We start from the raw sequence: 17,798 nt of genomic DNA on the forward strand, positions 1-17,798 counted from the left end.
AAGGTAATTGCTACAGATCTTTGGAACGTGAAAGAGTCGATATTAATCGATCGATTTTCTGGTAGATCGGAAAGAATGAATGTAACTTGTTTTAATAGCTTTCTAAAATGCAAATTAAATGAAGCCGTAAGGTTCAGAATTCGGAATATGTGGGAACTTGTTTGAAGGCACAATCCTCTTTCATGATAATACACGCCCTTTCTGCTTAAAAATCACACAATATACCTTCCCTGCAGTCGACTGGGAAGTGCTGTCACATACTCCATGTGGCCCGGATTTATCCCATGCAATGTGTGCAGCACTGAAGAAAATCTTAAGAAGGAAAATGTTTGCAGTGAATTACCTGGTGGTGAATTATAGTGCGGGATTGGCTGTATAATAAACCATACATCATAATACATACCCAGATTGCTCGGCCTTATAGGCTTTGACGGTAACAAATTTTGTCAGGTTTACTATGCTGCCGTCTAGTTGTTACATAAGGAGCCACGTCATAACTCCCATTTGAATTGCATTAGCGACTGTAGTGCCATCTCGTGTTCGTTTACGGCGGCGGGTGGCGATCCTGGCGGTTGTTCTCTTCAAAGTGCTACTGATTTTAACATAGGGATGAGCAATCTGTTATATATATATGATCTAGGAATAAACAAAATATGTAATTTCAAATGATAAATCAGCTTCCTGGCCTCTAGCAGGAATTAGTTGATAAAGTCTGGAACTGCCTTGAAAATAATGAGGATAGAAATTTTAATATGTTACGCGTATATAATTTTGTTCATGAATAAATTTCAAATTTCAACCCCCTAAGGATTTTGCCTATTAATATTTTTCGGGAGTAGTTTACTTTACGATACCGGCGTATGAAACTGCATTACAGAGACGTCGCGGATGACGTCAAACGTTGGCGATATCTCCAATAAAAGATACTAGGGGACTCGCGTTCGTAACCGGGATTTTTGGGTGGGGACATTCAAAGGAAATGTAATGATACTATTAGTCAATAAATTTATAAATAGTGGTATCGTAAAGCAAACTCATTATGGATTTCAGTAAAATACCTATATAATAATGTACCTATACTGCACATTTTTAATGAACAAAATAAGATGCATCTCCGATATCTTGCCACACTACACACGGAAGAGGAAACTTACTTAAGTCATTGAAACATTTTCACATTCCTCGGCCTCAAGTCACTTATTATCCCTTCAGTTAACCCACTAACCTTGTCACATACCTCGACCTCATGTCACTTAGCTATCCCCTCATTTAATCCATAACGAATCGAAATTCAGACGTCAGTTCCGTTACTCACATCCACTGTCTTAATAAATCATTCTCGAATAGCATAGCATTCAGATGAAATCAAATTCTAAAATCCACTCAGGCCAACATAAAAAAAATTAATTATACTAACATCGAAAACCAAAAAACTCAAATCCACTGCTTTCTAAACCAACAGACTTCTATCCTATAGAACAGCAATGAATAACTAATGACGTAACAGAACATGCGCCATTATCACTGATATCACTTAATAAATACTTACGTCTGGTATCGGAATGTATACTAGACCCTATTTTTCTTAACTAAAATTGCGTTCTTTAGCTATGATCATAGGAAATAACTAATCCAATATGTGTAATTTTTACTTTTTAATACATATTTAATCTATTTTCGATTCTCAAATGATATACAGGTTGTTTCCGGGCTAGTGTTACAAACTTTCAGGGATGATGGGGAAGGGCACATGTATCAATTTGAGATAAGGAAGCCCGGAAATGACTGAGTCGAAAGTTACAAGCAAATCTGTTTCTCAATAATTAATATGTACGAAAAGACGCGATTTATCATAAAGAATAGTGGATAAAGTTTAGCACCATCATATAGTTGTATTACAGCGAGAAGAGCTTATATGGAAAACTCAATGTAACTTATATAGACTCAGAGATATAGAAATCATCGGTTCAATGGTGGGTGCAAGAGGTACCATAACACAACAATTCGTGTCGTTCTGTTGTAAATTTGAAGTCACAACAATAAGGAAATTTCTATACTATTGTCGTGTCGCTCTTATTTCCGGGAGCCAATCACGTTGCAGGTCGGCTACATTTAAACCAACAACGAAAAACAACATTCCTATTTGTACTCCTAAGATCTGCGTATATAGCGGTTCGTCCCCAATATTCTGCATAATTTAAATGTATCATTAAGTAACGTACCTCTGAGACATAGACTTTATCAGTTGCCCAACTAAAGATACAAACAGATCCTTTTGTGTAAACGGGGAATTTTTTGTGAATGGAAATCCCACAGGTTATTTTAACACTCATTATGGTCCCATTAGCGCTGCACTGATAACACACATACTATTGACTTGGTCACTCTGAAGAAGAAATTCCGTTACTGAAATGAGAAATGTAAATCTTCACTGTAGTCTGTTCAACGAGAGTAAATATGAAATTATTCATGTAAGACCTCTTCACTCCGAAGACGACGAATCACCAACAGCATTACACTACAGAAACGATGCTGTCAATACTGTCGTCCAGATCCAAGTGGCGGGGACCCTCTTTTTTTATGAGTCCTGCATTTACCCAAGTTTCATCGTTTCATCTATGTAATAAGTTCTTCGTCCTTCCGCACAATACTGCTTCTGACTTTCCATTCTTCAAACTTTGTTATGATCTCATTCGTTGTGTGTTCTCTGGTTCATATTGACAATGAACTTCCAGCACTAAGTATGGAAGGGAACCACCGTCATGACCAACAATCCGTGAATGGCATAGAATGTTTATACAGGGACATCATTTTATTTTTACTAATATTTCTAATATTAACCTGGCTATACTTTTGGATTAACAGTTGAGAACCGGAAACACCGTTTGCTACCCACTTCCACGACTGGAGTTCGATAATGCAAACAAATCACTTTACTAGGTATAGGAGGGAAGAAAAGTAGTTCATCCACTTACGTAAACTAGGAAATATCGCGATTTTGAGTTTGATAATTTTTCATTAGGTTTTTGTTTAATCAAAATTCAGTACTGTATTAACAATAAGTGTTTTTACTCACGAACTGAGCTATGCATTCGGACGTATTCATTATGCAATGTATATTATACCGTTTACATCACAGCGTACAATATAGAGAATGAAGTTAAATTGAAAAATAATCATAATATGGATATTTAAACACATTTTTTAAAATGGTGTCCGTTTATTTCGATACAAACTTCAGTTCTTTTGTGCATATTATCGCACTATAGACTATTGTACTTAATTCCAATTACCAATTTCGTCCTTCATACTAGTAACTCATGTTGAACTAATTCTGTACCTACTCTATAAAAGAGAACCTTACGTACTGTAAATTCAATCTTCACTTCTGCCCGACCCGCACTGATAAAATTACTCAGACATGCTATCTACTGTCCGTCCGAGTGGTTTTGTCGCAGGGTCGTAGAAAGGGAGGAAATCACGTGACAGTTAATTACTTAACGAGGCCCTTTTATTTAAGTTATTTTAAACAGTTGTATGGTATTAAGTAGACGTCCGATTCCTAACAGAAATTAATGCTTTCAAAAAAGAGCTAAGACAGCCCAGCCAGAGGCAGGCATAAGCGGGTGGGGAAAACCGGGATGCGACGCAGGCAAACGGACGAAGTACCTGTGCGAAAATATGATTCAATATTGAAAGCTCTTTCGTAACTGGAAAACGCGAACATATTTCTGGAACTTACTATACTCACTAACTCAGTACTGTTTGCTATGACCGTAAGACGACTTTGACTGCATACGCGGCCTTAGTTCTGTGTGGAGGACGGTTGGAAGTTTACTAGTAGAGGGAGTGGGAGTGAAGTAGATTCAGAAACTCAGGTACAATAAAAATTGAAGTAAAAATAAAATGATGTTCCTGTAGAAACTGGCAGTGCCCTGCATCAAAAGAGCACCGGCCAACCAAGCGCAAATGAGGAGAATGTTGGACTTGTTCTTAAAGCTTTTGTTCCTAGTCCTACAAAATCTGTTCGTAACGCAGCCAGGCAGTTGAATATTTCACGTTCAATAGTACACAAAATGCTGCGCAAGTGTTGCGAATGTATGGTTATAAGTGCAGCTACTGCAGGCCATAAGCCACAAGCTAAATATGTACGCGAAGAGTATGCTATTGAAATGCTACGTTGGATTGAAGTAGATCATGTATTTCCTAACCGTTTTGTATTAAGCTGTGAAGCAAGACTTATTAAACAGGCATAACTGTAGAACTTTGGGAACTGGGGTAGTCAATTTATGGACATATGACCTCACTTCTTCACCACATACTCAGCACACCTGAAAATCAATATAACTTAAACAAAATTTTGCTTTTATTTTAAGTGAAAAAGACAGAACTGTGTTACCTCACGCCATTATTTTGTTATTTAGTGTTGAAGTTGTAAAGATAATTTGTGGGCACATGGGCGATAAATGGATGGATGGTGAATAGGTGGATGGATAGATGAGTGGATGGATGGATGGGTGGATGGTGAATGTATGGATGGATGGATGGATGGATGGTGGATGGAAGGTGAGATAATCTCGTGCACACTATCCCACACGGGTCCCTTGTGCTATCTTCAGATTTGAACTTCTGACGTGCACGATGAATGGTCGGTAAATTGTGTCTAGAGCGCTCTCATTCAGGGGCATGGCTTATTCACACCTCTTAAATAGCGGCAAAAGCCTGTCAATTTTACTTCCCTTCCATTTTAATTTGTGATTTCCGGATTAAGTGACCGAAGGGATCATTATCAAATGATAAGGATGACTGGAGAGAAACATAGCACGGGAACAAGAGAATTCAAGGATACCGAAGAATTTATTATTAAAAAGAACAAAATACTTTAATAAATGGGAATTTTAATTACATAACAGTTAAATTACAACATTTGTAACACAGTTTATTTTCATTCCAAACCGCAAGTTAATACAAAAATTATTTTATAGTGTGAGGTTATTTCGAATGAAAGATGAAGTTACAGTTTTCATGAAGTCATTTTCTGTATACTGAAATCACATTCCTTTTGACTTGAGTACGGGACTCGGTACTATGGAAAAAATAATTAATATCGCATATTAAAGCCAGATGATGTGCAGACGATGTTTTATCTTGCTGAGGATCATCAACGTGACACGTGATCGTGGCTGGCATGATCGTGAGCATGGTCTCGTACAGTTGGTGTATGGCTAGTGGTGTGGACCTCATGGCTCTCGTTGCTCTCGCTACTATGATGGCCCTCCACGTGGTGAGGCGCCCCCATGCTCACCGCTACCAGGCTCAACACGAGCAGCAACACCTGTCAACATGCGCAACAACGTCTTACTACAAGCTATCGACATTATATTTTAGCTAGCTCTCTAATTACACTACACAGGCTGATTGTGGATGATAGGTAAAAGTAACATGTTATGAGTAACTCCGGCTTTTTCAGCGGAGTAGTAGAAGGAAGTGAGCGTTGGGCTTTTTCTGCAGCTCCTTTCTACCTCTAGGGAGAAAACCTCCACTAATAATTCTATAAGGACTCCACTGCTATTTCGCAAATTGTACAAAGAAAATGATTATTATTGTATCAGTTATGGTGACAATGATACAGTGGGAATAGGCCTAGATTTGTTGCCCGTCATTCCAGCAAACGAAGTGGACATGTATCTCATTTTACCTTGACTGGACGCCCCTGTGTATACATAGCGCCAACTTGAAAGAAATTTACTTCAATGTCCTCTTTACAATTTTTAACTCTTTCCGATCGAATGAATCCATTTGGAATTACTAACATTTCTGTAATCTCTGTCTCATATGATTTACCGATAGAGTGCAGCACCCACCAGTTGCTCGGCCAGCAGTTATTAGGAAGAGAATTGCTTTGTTTGTTTGTTTTTTTCTCTATGGTGTCCCCACAAAAACAAATTCAGGTCAGAAAGGGTTAATAACGAGATTCTATATATTCCTTCGTTATGTTAGCTGTTTTGCAGAAAATTTTGTTATGAGCTCTTCAAGAAAAATAAATAATAATAATGATAATAATAATAATAACAATAATAATAATAGTAATAATAATAATAGTAATAATAATACTAGGCCTAATAATAATAATAATAATAATAATAATAATAATAATAATAATAATAATAATAATTTATTTTAACTGGCACAAGGAAAGCCATAAGGCCTTTTCTTTCACGTAACTAATAAAAAGTACACACACATATGAATAAACGTACAAGCTACAAAGATTACAACAAATTGAGCTCGATAAAAGTTACGTGTATACATGAGTTTTCTGTAAATGGCGCCAGGGAAACTTATTTTCTGGGGGCTTTCGTAATTGCGCTCGAGTGGCCAAAATTTGTGTAAGCACTTGTTTTGACATGATAGAAGAAAAAAAAGTTTCATCTGCCCCCATAAGAATGTTTGCTTGTAAGTCATGAAACTAATGTTCATAAGTGCAATGGTGATAAAATTTATAAAACTGCAAAGAAATAATATTCAATCAAATTCATTCTTCATATTATGGACTAAAATTATGGAATCAATTTGTTAAAATAAATGCAGAATTGAGTAACTTTAATAACAACATATTCAGTAAGGAATTTAATAATATATATATTTTTAAATGAAACTGTCCATTATTTGACTTTTTCCGTATATATATATATATATATATATATATATATATATATCCTTTCTCTTCTTCTTTTTTAGCTAGTGTTTTTCTTTTCAATTTCTATTTAATTTTGTCATTATATGACTTAACTTCTAGTATTAGGCCTATAATACCGTATAACTGGAACTGTCCCAACCACGAACATCTATCTTGCTTTTTTAGGTGCAAACTATATATACATATTTTAAATGTATGAGATAATCTGTAATTTCAATAAAGTGATAATAAACAACTAAACAATCTACCACTTATAATAACGATAAATAATAAAATTATATTTAAAACAGCAGTAAGGCATATTCGCCTAACTAAAACATGTCAAGGTATTCTTGATCTTCCATAGACTTGTGGGATGTTGATTTCTTTCCAATGTATTTTTAAATAGTCAATTTCTATACTTTTGTAGTCTCACAGTGTTGAATTCCATTTCTGAGATGGAAGCATTTATACTGTGGATTTCATTATAAACGGTAGTGGAATGATAGACAATTATTGTTTTTCGATAATAAAATTGTAAATGTAAACTTCATCTTACGATGTTGGATGACGTATATACGTGCGTTGATGTGACATATTAATGAATATTTAAATACTTATATAATCACAATCATGCCATGGTATGAAAGAAAAACTTCACAACCTCGAGCAGGATTCGAACCTGCGACTTCCTGTACTCCGGTCAAGTGTTTTTGACCGGAGTACAGGAAGTCGCAGGTTCAAATCCTGCTCGAGGTTGTGAAGTTTTTCTTTCATACCATGGCATGATTGTGATTATATAAGTATTTAAATATTCATTAATAAAATTGTATTTGTAAGGCAATGCAGGAAGCCCTTGACGTAATGTCTTGTAGCTAAAATAATAATAATAATAATAATAATAATAATAATAATAATAATAATACAGTAAAAGATGCAAATATTGCATTGTCTAACCCCTTACTTACTTACTTTCTTACTTACTTACTTACTTACAAATGGTTTTTAAGGAACCCGCAGGTTCATTACCGCCCTCACATAAGCCCGCCATCGGTCCCTATCCTCTGCAAGATTAATCCAGTCTGTATCATCATATCCCACCTCCATCAAATCCATTTTAATATTATCCTCCCATCTACGTTGCTGTGGTCGTGCCAGAGAATCAGTCCCATTCCGAGGGTTAATGTATGGATTCGTAACATGCTGTTTTTTTACGGTGATGGGTTGTTAGCCCTTCGCCCAACCCCCAAGCTGGAGGATCACCCCTTATCGGCTGTCCACGACTGGTTATTTAATATGTTCGTAAGCTACCCTCCATATCTATCCGTAACCTAAGGACGCGCCATGCCGTGGTGATAAGGACCCACAATACATGGATCATAAAACCTCTAAATGTAACAAAATAAAATTTAACTTGTGGCTACAATTTACGGGAAGGAATGACCCATATCAAAATTACTTGAGAGAGATGCTATTTAGACACTGCACGATAATTTCTTTCATTAAGTTGATGACCTCGTCGTTCAGAATCGTGTTCGCTGCTCCGATCGGTTTTTGTCGACAATTTGAAGGTCGGCGTTGTTTATGTTGCACAATTGCTTGCAGACGTCGAGAAAAAGAAGGCCTTGAAAATAAATTGTAGAAACCGTATAAATATTAGCGTAGGCGTGGCAAATTCTTCTGACGTGTTTACTGAAATTTTGCGTTTCAAGTAATGAATGCCCGTCGATCCTTGGTTTGGATTTAAAACTCGCATAACACATTATGCTATATTTTAATTCCGAGCGATATTCATGTTTTCATGCCTTTGCGGATTTTAGTCTAAGCCCGTAATTTGAAATTTTTACACTTTCACTAAGTTTCTTTAAATGTTTCATACAAGTAAACCGGAAGTGACGTATTATTACTATCAGCCTATGCCCTGTAGCCTATAGCGGCGCGAGGTTTGAAATATGTTCTGTTTTTTACATTAGTCCTCAATATTTTTAAAGCAAGAATATTGTGTAAAACTTTCGCGCAATGTACAGTAGACTCTTGCTAATCCGGACACTCCTTGCACAGATGGGTGCCGGATTAGTGAGAGTGCCGAATTACCGAGAGTGCTTAAAATGTAATTTAATGCAATGTTATAAGCTGTGCCAATCACTCCACCTGTACTTATTAATCGAAACTAGAACATTCCACACGTGACTGTGTGGCAGGCACATGTATACATACATTATAAAATGTATATACGTGCATAAGTAGGGGAGAGTTGGGTAGTATCAGACATCGGTTAATATAGGACAGTGCGTTTCTTTCATCTACAACCAGATGGTAGTACCTGAATGACATGGTTACGTTTCTGTATGCGAAATCACAGAAACGTAACCATGTCATTCAGGTACTATCATCTGGTGGTAGATGAAAGAAACTCATTGTCCGATATTACCCGATGTCCGATACTACCCCACTCTCCCCTAATACAGTATAACATATGACACTACTGCAAATTTTCCCAGAAAATTGTTACAACAGAAGTGATAGGAAGTATAGTAGGAGGAGGCCGGATAATTGAGAGGCCGGATTAGTGAGAGTCTAGTGTCTCAGTAATAATGGTAGAAATTTAACAAACTGATCCTTGACGCACCCCTTAGTATGTATTCATGCGTCATATCATAATGATTTTATGTGCCACATTGTCTAACTTATCTTACATATGTGGTAATGTTTTTGTGAAGCCTTTGCTGTTGAAGACATTGTATTCGAAGTAAAATATAATAAATTTAATACATAAACTAGCTTATTTTTTGGCTAATTTAGCTGATTTTTCATATCAAATTATGGTAGAATTTGACTTTATTTCTCATTTTACAATCTAGATATTTTTATGCAAAAAATGGTTTGTTTTGTGACTCAACTAGCATATCTTTTTCTTTGATGAATTGGCAACGCTGTTACGATTTGGTTTGAAGAGTCAGCTCTCCATATATGTCGTACAGCCGCATGCCATTGTACTACAAGTTGCATAGTGTAACGTAACCTTATAACTTAATAGTCGTAGGGAACGTCACGGTCCATTTTTCTAACGAAATGGACGGAGAGCTAGAGTTGGGACATCAATAAATTGTTAATTTGTTCATCTGGAATTTAACCTAGAAATATCGTCGTTGTTCCTGCAATAACTCCTATGTGACATATTTATCGATTTTCAGATTTTTGCTCTATTAAATAACTTAAAAAGTGATATAGGAAATATTAAAATCTCCTATATGTAATTATATTTCTTTCTTTCGAAAATGTAAGAATTCACAATCTCCTATGTACCACATGTGTATCTTCTTCCTACTGAAAAATTTTATATTTTGCTCATAGGAGTTATTGCAGAAACGATGTATATACAGAGTGGAAGGTAAGGTAGTACATTAATTTACAGGAGTCATAGAACTCATTATTTAGAGTAAATTTTGTCAAATAAAAAAAAATTATAGGATTTACGGATAGTGAGATAATTACAAGTGTTTCGAAAGCGCTGACGGCAATTGCAAGATGCCTCAACGTCGCATAAGTAGTACCCCACACCCCATGCGGTCAGCGACTTGAAGGGGGTGAATTAAGTTCAACTACCTTTCATCGTGTATCTTGCAGCAGGTGAGGGGAGGACGGCAGCAAACAAATGTACTGAGCTTCGGTGCAATACTTCGCGAGCTAATCTGGGGAAAAATCTTCGCACAAAAATGACCTACGTAAACTCCAGATAGGGACGTAAATGATATTTGCTTAGTTTGTGTAATTTAATGTCAGAAAATGTAAATTAATATCCCGAATGAACAAAATAGCTCGTGTCGGGCGCAGTTCAACAATGAATACAGAATTATGAACTTACAATTCAATACTAAGTATGGCGTAATAATTTTAATGTAAACAGGAAATACGTACAGCAATAACAAGAAATAACGTGAAAATTAGGAAATTTTGTCCAAATTAGTGAAAACACTAAGGATTGAAGTTTCAATTACAATTATTAAAGAAATAAAATTGATGTAACTTTTTGAACAAGATGTAATTAACATTACAGTTTGTTGTTTTACGAATCAATAATTCTGGGCGTTAATAATGAAATAAAGAGTAATGAACTCTCTAAACCACATTCCACGCACATCTTACAGATACTATTCAAAATGTCCACCATCAGCGTGCGTGCAGCTTTCACACCTTCTAGTCCAATTATGACGAACTCTGGCCAGTAGTTCTTCACTGTTCCCAATTTCTTCCGCGGCCAGGATCATGTCTAAGTACTCACGATTTGTGAACTCTGGCATCTCGTAGTTTTGAAATAAACTAAACTGTATCGCTGTACCTCCAACTGCACACTATTGCAATGTAAACATCACAACAGCTGATCAGTTTCGAGTACTAGGCAAACTGTCTGCCGTCCGGACAGCGATGCCAGATTTTTAGACCTTCTGTACGTGACCCGACAATCAGTGTTTCCAATGTTTCTTGAATCGATTAATTCGAAATCTGTGAATTTTCTAATTAAAATACTGCTGCAACATGAACATGATAAACGTTCTCTTCGTTGTTATACAAGAAATTAAACCATATTTTAACAATATTCGTAAAATTCGCGATAGAAATGTCAACATAAAAGTATTATTTCTTCAAAAACCTCGCAAAAACGAGCAAAATGGTATTATACTTTTTTGTTCGTTATATTTCAAGGAATCACATCCTACAATTAATGTACTACTTTACCTTCCACTCTGTATATATATAATTTTTAAACTTCTTTTCTTCCAAAACAAAGCAAATCCTTTTCTAAAGGTTTGTGTAATGTTCTTGTCACTTGAAAGTTCGTCAATCCGTAGACCGGTGGACAAAAAAAACTAGGCCAGTTCTTCCATAAAAATGGACTGAAAGCGTTTTGGGATTGCATTCTTCAATTACAGGTTGCTGATAAAAGAAAACTCTAATTTAAAGTAACAGATTACATGCAGAGATATGTAATGAATTGTTTTGGTATTCCCAAGAACATGGAGGGAAGTCCTGGTATGAATGGCCGCGGGTTATGGTGCAGAGAACCGGTGAATCAGGCTCCATCAAGTTCAAGGTCACGACATATCATGCATCGTAGAGATGCTCTCGACCCTAATTATAGTGCATGCGTGTAACCGGCATGACTTTGCTATTCTTTGTCAAACCAGTTTCGGTTGCAGGTATCGATAGTGGGCGTGTTTTCCCCCCAGCTTCTTTGGGATTCACAGAGTTTCTCACTTCGAACCTAGCGGATTCGAATTGGATTGAACAAAAAATGCAGATTCTTTTTCGTATGTAGCCTATTTTTTGTTATCTCATGTGGAACGTTCCGCCATTTCAATCATATGAACAAATGTTCCGATAATTGTAATGTTTAGACTATGACGAGGTAAAGATCCGCAGTTTTTATGATTATTGTTTCTCTGATCACATTATTTATTATTATAACCTGCTTTTGACGGTTAAATATACCTTATAGTTTTCTTTATCTTCGATAAAATCGTGGAAATTGTATTTATTTATAGTAATTTAAATTACATACAACAATTGGGATCTTTACCCAGCTATTTGAGGTAAAGATCCGCGAAACAAGGGGCAAAGATTCCACAACAAATCAACACTATACTAATTACTACATAAACTTACAAAATAAATGTTTATAAATGTATAATTAACAAAATATGAATGTCACTATGGACATTATTATTTGGGTCGAAATATATTATGTAAAAAAATGTGTTGACTCCGGTGTTACTGAATCCCATTATTCGTGTATGACCTTGTGCCATGCCATAAACGATGTAGCCTAATCGACGACAGCCATCTGTGTCTTATTGAATCGATGAGAAATATTGTTTCGGACATCGTACTGATGTGCAAACTAAAGAAGTGTTTCAAGTGCCAGGCCATAAAATCACAAATTTAAATTTCTTCAGTACTGTGTCAATTAATTTTCTTATCTGTCATTAAATGTACATTCGAAGGAACCAAGTGAAGAAACACCGAATCCTTTTTCCTTAAGGTGGATTCTTCTACATTTGACATTTTACCAGATTTTTCTCTTTGATATACACTCATCAAAACTTGTCTTACTTATTTCATCACATAGGCCTTCTCGTATATTAATGGCTTAGAATCCGTTTTTTTTTCTAGTAATTTCTGCAAAATATTTTAGCGTTTATAGTAATTGTTCAAGAAACAGAACTACTATCGAAGTTGGAATACTATTTTATTATAGTAACACATTAAATATTGCAATACGATCCACAGTGTAAAGTTATGCAATCGGGTCTTTGCCCCATTTATCAGACGGATCTTTACCCGACACGGCAGGCTAAAGAATTCAAGCAAGTGCTATCATTTAGGATAGAAATTGTGAAACTACGAACTACGTATTATGTAAGCATTAACAAAGAAATGTAGTTGCTATTATGATTTTATCGTCTATTACTTACTCATATACTGTCAGTGACACAGTTCATCTGCCCTGGAAGGAATGCGGAGTTGGGGTAGTAGTTTCGCACTAGTAGTGGTTGGAGTGGAAGGAGAGAAAATTAGAAATACAATGTAGCATGCATTATAAAAACATTGATTTACCAATTCCGCGCCACGTTACTATGGAGTACACTACACATGAAAGTTATATTGCTACGTCTTAACTTTGAATATATATTTACACCAGCAATTCTATTAAGCAAACGTTCACATTCGTGTTCCAAGTACAAATGAAGAGAGAGAAATGTTTTTTTTTTTTTTTTTTTTTTTTTGAGAAAGTAGAAAGGGGATTAAGCAGAGGGTGGTCACACCAAAAGTACCGTTAGCCAGCCGCTTGCTCCAAAGTTAACCTCACACCCCTCTAAACAACACCCCTAACTTCCCCAAGGTTCAGGGCATATCAGCTGTGTCATCGACTGTACAACAATCTTTACAGGCTCATGTCAGTAAATTTACAGGCATGTAAAAGAACTCCTGCGGGACAAAATCCGGCACACCGGCGACGCTGATATAACCTCGGCAGTTGCGAGCGTCGTTAAAATAAATAAAGCATAAATTAAATTTAAATGCCGAAATAGTATCAAGTCCACCCACACACAATTCGCTTTACAATGTTTCGAGATATTTCCATATTTCACGATGCACTAGCCATCTGTCGGGAAAGTAGCGCACTATAGTGACAGAGTCCGAAGTCCGTGGATATACCAGAGTAGCGCAATCACCGAGTCGGCCGCCATTGTTATTCCTTTTCAACACGCATGGGATAGGAATATTTAAAGTAAAACTCAGATATTTTTAATTTGAAGGGCAAAAACTTCTAAAGGATCTTCTTACATTTTAGAACATTATTGTCAGTCAACATACTAATGTATAAAAACTTTATTTAATAATTATTACAGCATAAATATACATTTAAGTGTTCAATACACTCCTTCATAAACGTCACAGTTATAGGTATTACTGCAGCATGAACTTAATAAATTACAAGTAACAAACGAAAACATCAATGTTGCAAATAAAATAACAATAAATGTAAACATTTCCAACTGCATTCCTCGTGCAAACTCTCCGACTTCCGCATATAAGGGGACACTATACTGAAATTTCTCGAATTTCATTAGTTTTAAGAGTTCACAATAGCGAAATCAATAACTACCACACTTACGAAGCTATATTCACCAAATTTTGATCACTGGTATATCTGCTTAATAGTGACAAGTGTACAAAATTGCATCCGCCTCTGATACGTGGTTTGCATTTTATTAATTGTTTTATTAACATATTGAACTGCTTTATATAAAAAGTCGCTTGCACTACAATTGACATTATTCTTAAGTGATTTTCATTTATATGGCTCCTTACATACATGGAATCAAAGCTTACTATAAGGTTCTGCTGTAAAATTAATAAGTAAATTACTAGAATTTTTATTATAAAAATAATAAAAAAAGTAATAGTCATAAAAATTCCTAGTAATTTACCCATTCGCTGTACAGAAAATTCCAATAGTAATGTTTGTTCCAATGTATATAAAGAATCTTATAAGTGAATATCAATGAAAAATAATGTAAATTGTGACGCAGGGGACTTTTTGCACTAAGCAATACACTATATAATTAAGTTATTAATAAAATGCAAACCACTCATCATAGAGAAAGAGACGACATTTTGTACATGTGTTATTATCAACCAGATATACTAGTGATAAACATTTTGTGAGTTTAGCTTTAAAAATATGGAAGTTAGTAATTTCAGTATAGTGTCCCCAAGGATACACTGATGTGAGATTTTGTCATTTTTGGTAAAAAAAATCGTTTCTTTCTGTTTATCTTAAAAAATTCATTTATGATCTAAAGATGCCCTCTGCCAATTTTCATGACCATACGACCGGTCTATCAGCTGTTTAGGGTCACATTTTAAAAGGCTGCGGGCTCTTGACTGTTAATTTAAATGCTCCGTCCACGACCTCCACTCTGAATTCTGCGACTATTTTGGAAATTACGCTATATTTCATACATTATGTATTATATTAGATTTCCGATTGAGCCAATGTAGCTTCTCGACTTCTCGAAATATGTCTTCATAGAATCCAACAGGTATTAGACCTACTTCAAAGTCTGCTTTCCTTTAAAAGATATTTAGTTACAAAGGAGAGCACAACTCTTGTCTAAAGGAAAATTCCACTTGTTGCTAGTAGCCATAACAACGTGTTTTCCATGCTTGCTTTTTGTTTGTGATACAAGAAATATTTGCAAGTTTCTAACAGCTTTATTGTTAGTGTTATAATAGTGTCTACAGTCCATAGTGATTTGTAAATAATATTTATCTATTACAGTGTTTTCATAAGATTACATAATTTTTTAGTCATCTTTATTTACTAGTGTAGGTTAGGTGTGCACAGCGTGGTAGTGTATATAAGGATAAGTTCTGTACAGTATGTAATATCCTAGTTCTATATGTTTCAAAATGCCTAGAAAATAAAAAAAACAGAGACCTGGTTCATTATTATTACTATCCCAAACTTTTGAAGTCAATTTTCTCCACTTTAATTTTCGGTAAAATTTGCATTGCTAAAAATGCTACTCTTTCTACAGATCTGTACTACATGCATGATTTTTTGTAGAGGTTTTTGAATATGTTCTTAACAAAAATTACTATCAGTATTATACCTAACACTCATTTTTTGTTGTTTAGTCAACTGTCCGAAGACAGGTTTGAACCTCATAAGTACCACCAATAAGGCATCACTCATGAGACAACTAGACCAGGAGATAATGGGGTAGGGTGGCAAGTTTCTTTCCCCCTCCAATGCATACTTCGCCGATTAGCTACATATTCCACTAATCAGACTTCAGATGCTTACAAACAAATGTCCTTCCTCTGACACATATCGTCAAGTGAGATGTACTGCCTGATTATATATATGCATATCAGCCAGAAGAGGTATTTTTTAATATTAATTTTTTACGCTCGAGTTGAATTTTTTCTGTTTTTACACTTTTAGTGCATTAAATATTTTAAATTATTTTTTTAGTAAAATAAAGAGGAAAACTGTATAGTAAGTTTCGTTTCTGAAGGTCTGACACATATGTAGACAAAAATTCTGGCCAAAATAGAGGCAATAGAGGCAATTTTTGAAAACCTAAATTTATACAATTTAAAATTACAAATTAAAAGTACAAAATTTCATAGATCTACCTAGAATAGTTTAGAAAATTGAAATTTCACATCAATCTAACCTTAATAGGGTTTCTAGTTTCTACGGTCTTTGTATTTTCCAATCGAGCCAAACAATACAATCTTGTCTCAAGAATGAATTCAGAACTTCGCAAATATATTATGCAATTCTTCCAAATAGCAAATAGGATTAAATTCAGAAATGCTTGATTTGAAAGGGAGAAGATGGTAAAAACTTGACACTGATCCTAATTGGTACGTGATTTTCATTTGTTTTATGTATAAATATCATTGCTGAAACAACTTAAATTCTAGATTAATTTTATAAAAATATTTTGGGGCCCAAATTTTGAAAAAATAAATATCAAAATACATTCATTCATTAATCTCACAATGTATGCTCGCTTAGGTAGCGGTAGCGGATCGTTCCTTTTTATATTTATAGTCACTTCTTTCCTTTTTCCTTATTTCTTTTACCTTGTCACAGAGAAAACAAATGTGCTCTTTTTTCAGTTCTCTGTAAACAGTTCTGAACACAGCAGCACTGCATTTTTTCGCATTTAAATTACATTCTTTCCCTATCTATACAACTGTATACTGCCTAGCGCGCGCTGACTAACAATGGCGGATTTGTCGGCATTTGCGGCTCAAACGATTGCGGTACTCTGGATATCCACGGACTCTGTATAGTGACTGTTAGCACTGCCCTCTGTCGGCAGAGAAGAGAGGTAGGTGTGGAGTTCAAGCTCGAAATGAGCGGGAAATGCCTGGAAATATTACATAGGCAAATAAATAGGAGACTGGCCTCATAGGATATTACAGTAAAGCTAATTTTTTTGTCCATCAGACAAACTAGTACACTTATTATTTTAAATGCTACATATTTATGCTTTTAGTTTGTGGTTATATGCAGATAATACTCAGACTACTTAGGTCTACTTATGGCTTTTAAGGAATCCGAAAGTTCATTGCCGCCCTCACATAAGTCCGCCATCGATCCATATCTTGAGCAAGATGAATCCAGTCTTTATCATCATATCCCACCTCCCCCAAATACATTTTAATTTTATTCTCCCATCTATGTCTCTGCCTTCCTAAAGGTCTATTTCACTCCGGTCTCCCAACTATCACTCTATATACATTTCTGGATTCACCCATACGTGCTACATGCCCTGCCCATCTCAAACGTCTGTATTTAATTTTCCTAATTATGTCAAGTGAAGAATACAATGCGTGCAGTTCTGCGTTGTGTAACTTTCTCCATTCTCCTGTAACTTCATCCCTCTTAACCTCAAATATTGTCCTAAGCACGTTAATCTCAAACACTCTTAATCTCTGTTCCTCTCTCAAAGTGAGAGTTCAAGTTTCACAAACATACAGAACAACCGGTAATATAACTGTTTTATAAATTCTAAGTTTCAGGATCTTC

This window comes from Periplaneta americana, chromosome 5 (assembly GCF_040183065.1).
Source record: "Periplaneta americana isolate PAMFEO1 chromosome 5, P.americana_PAMFEO1_priV1, whole genome shotgun sequence".
In the NCBI taxonomy this organism is placed as follows: Eukaryota; Metazoa; Arthropoda; class Insecta; order Blattodea; family Blattidae; genus Periplaneta; species Periplaneta americana.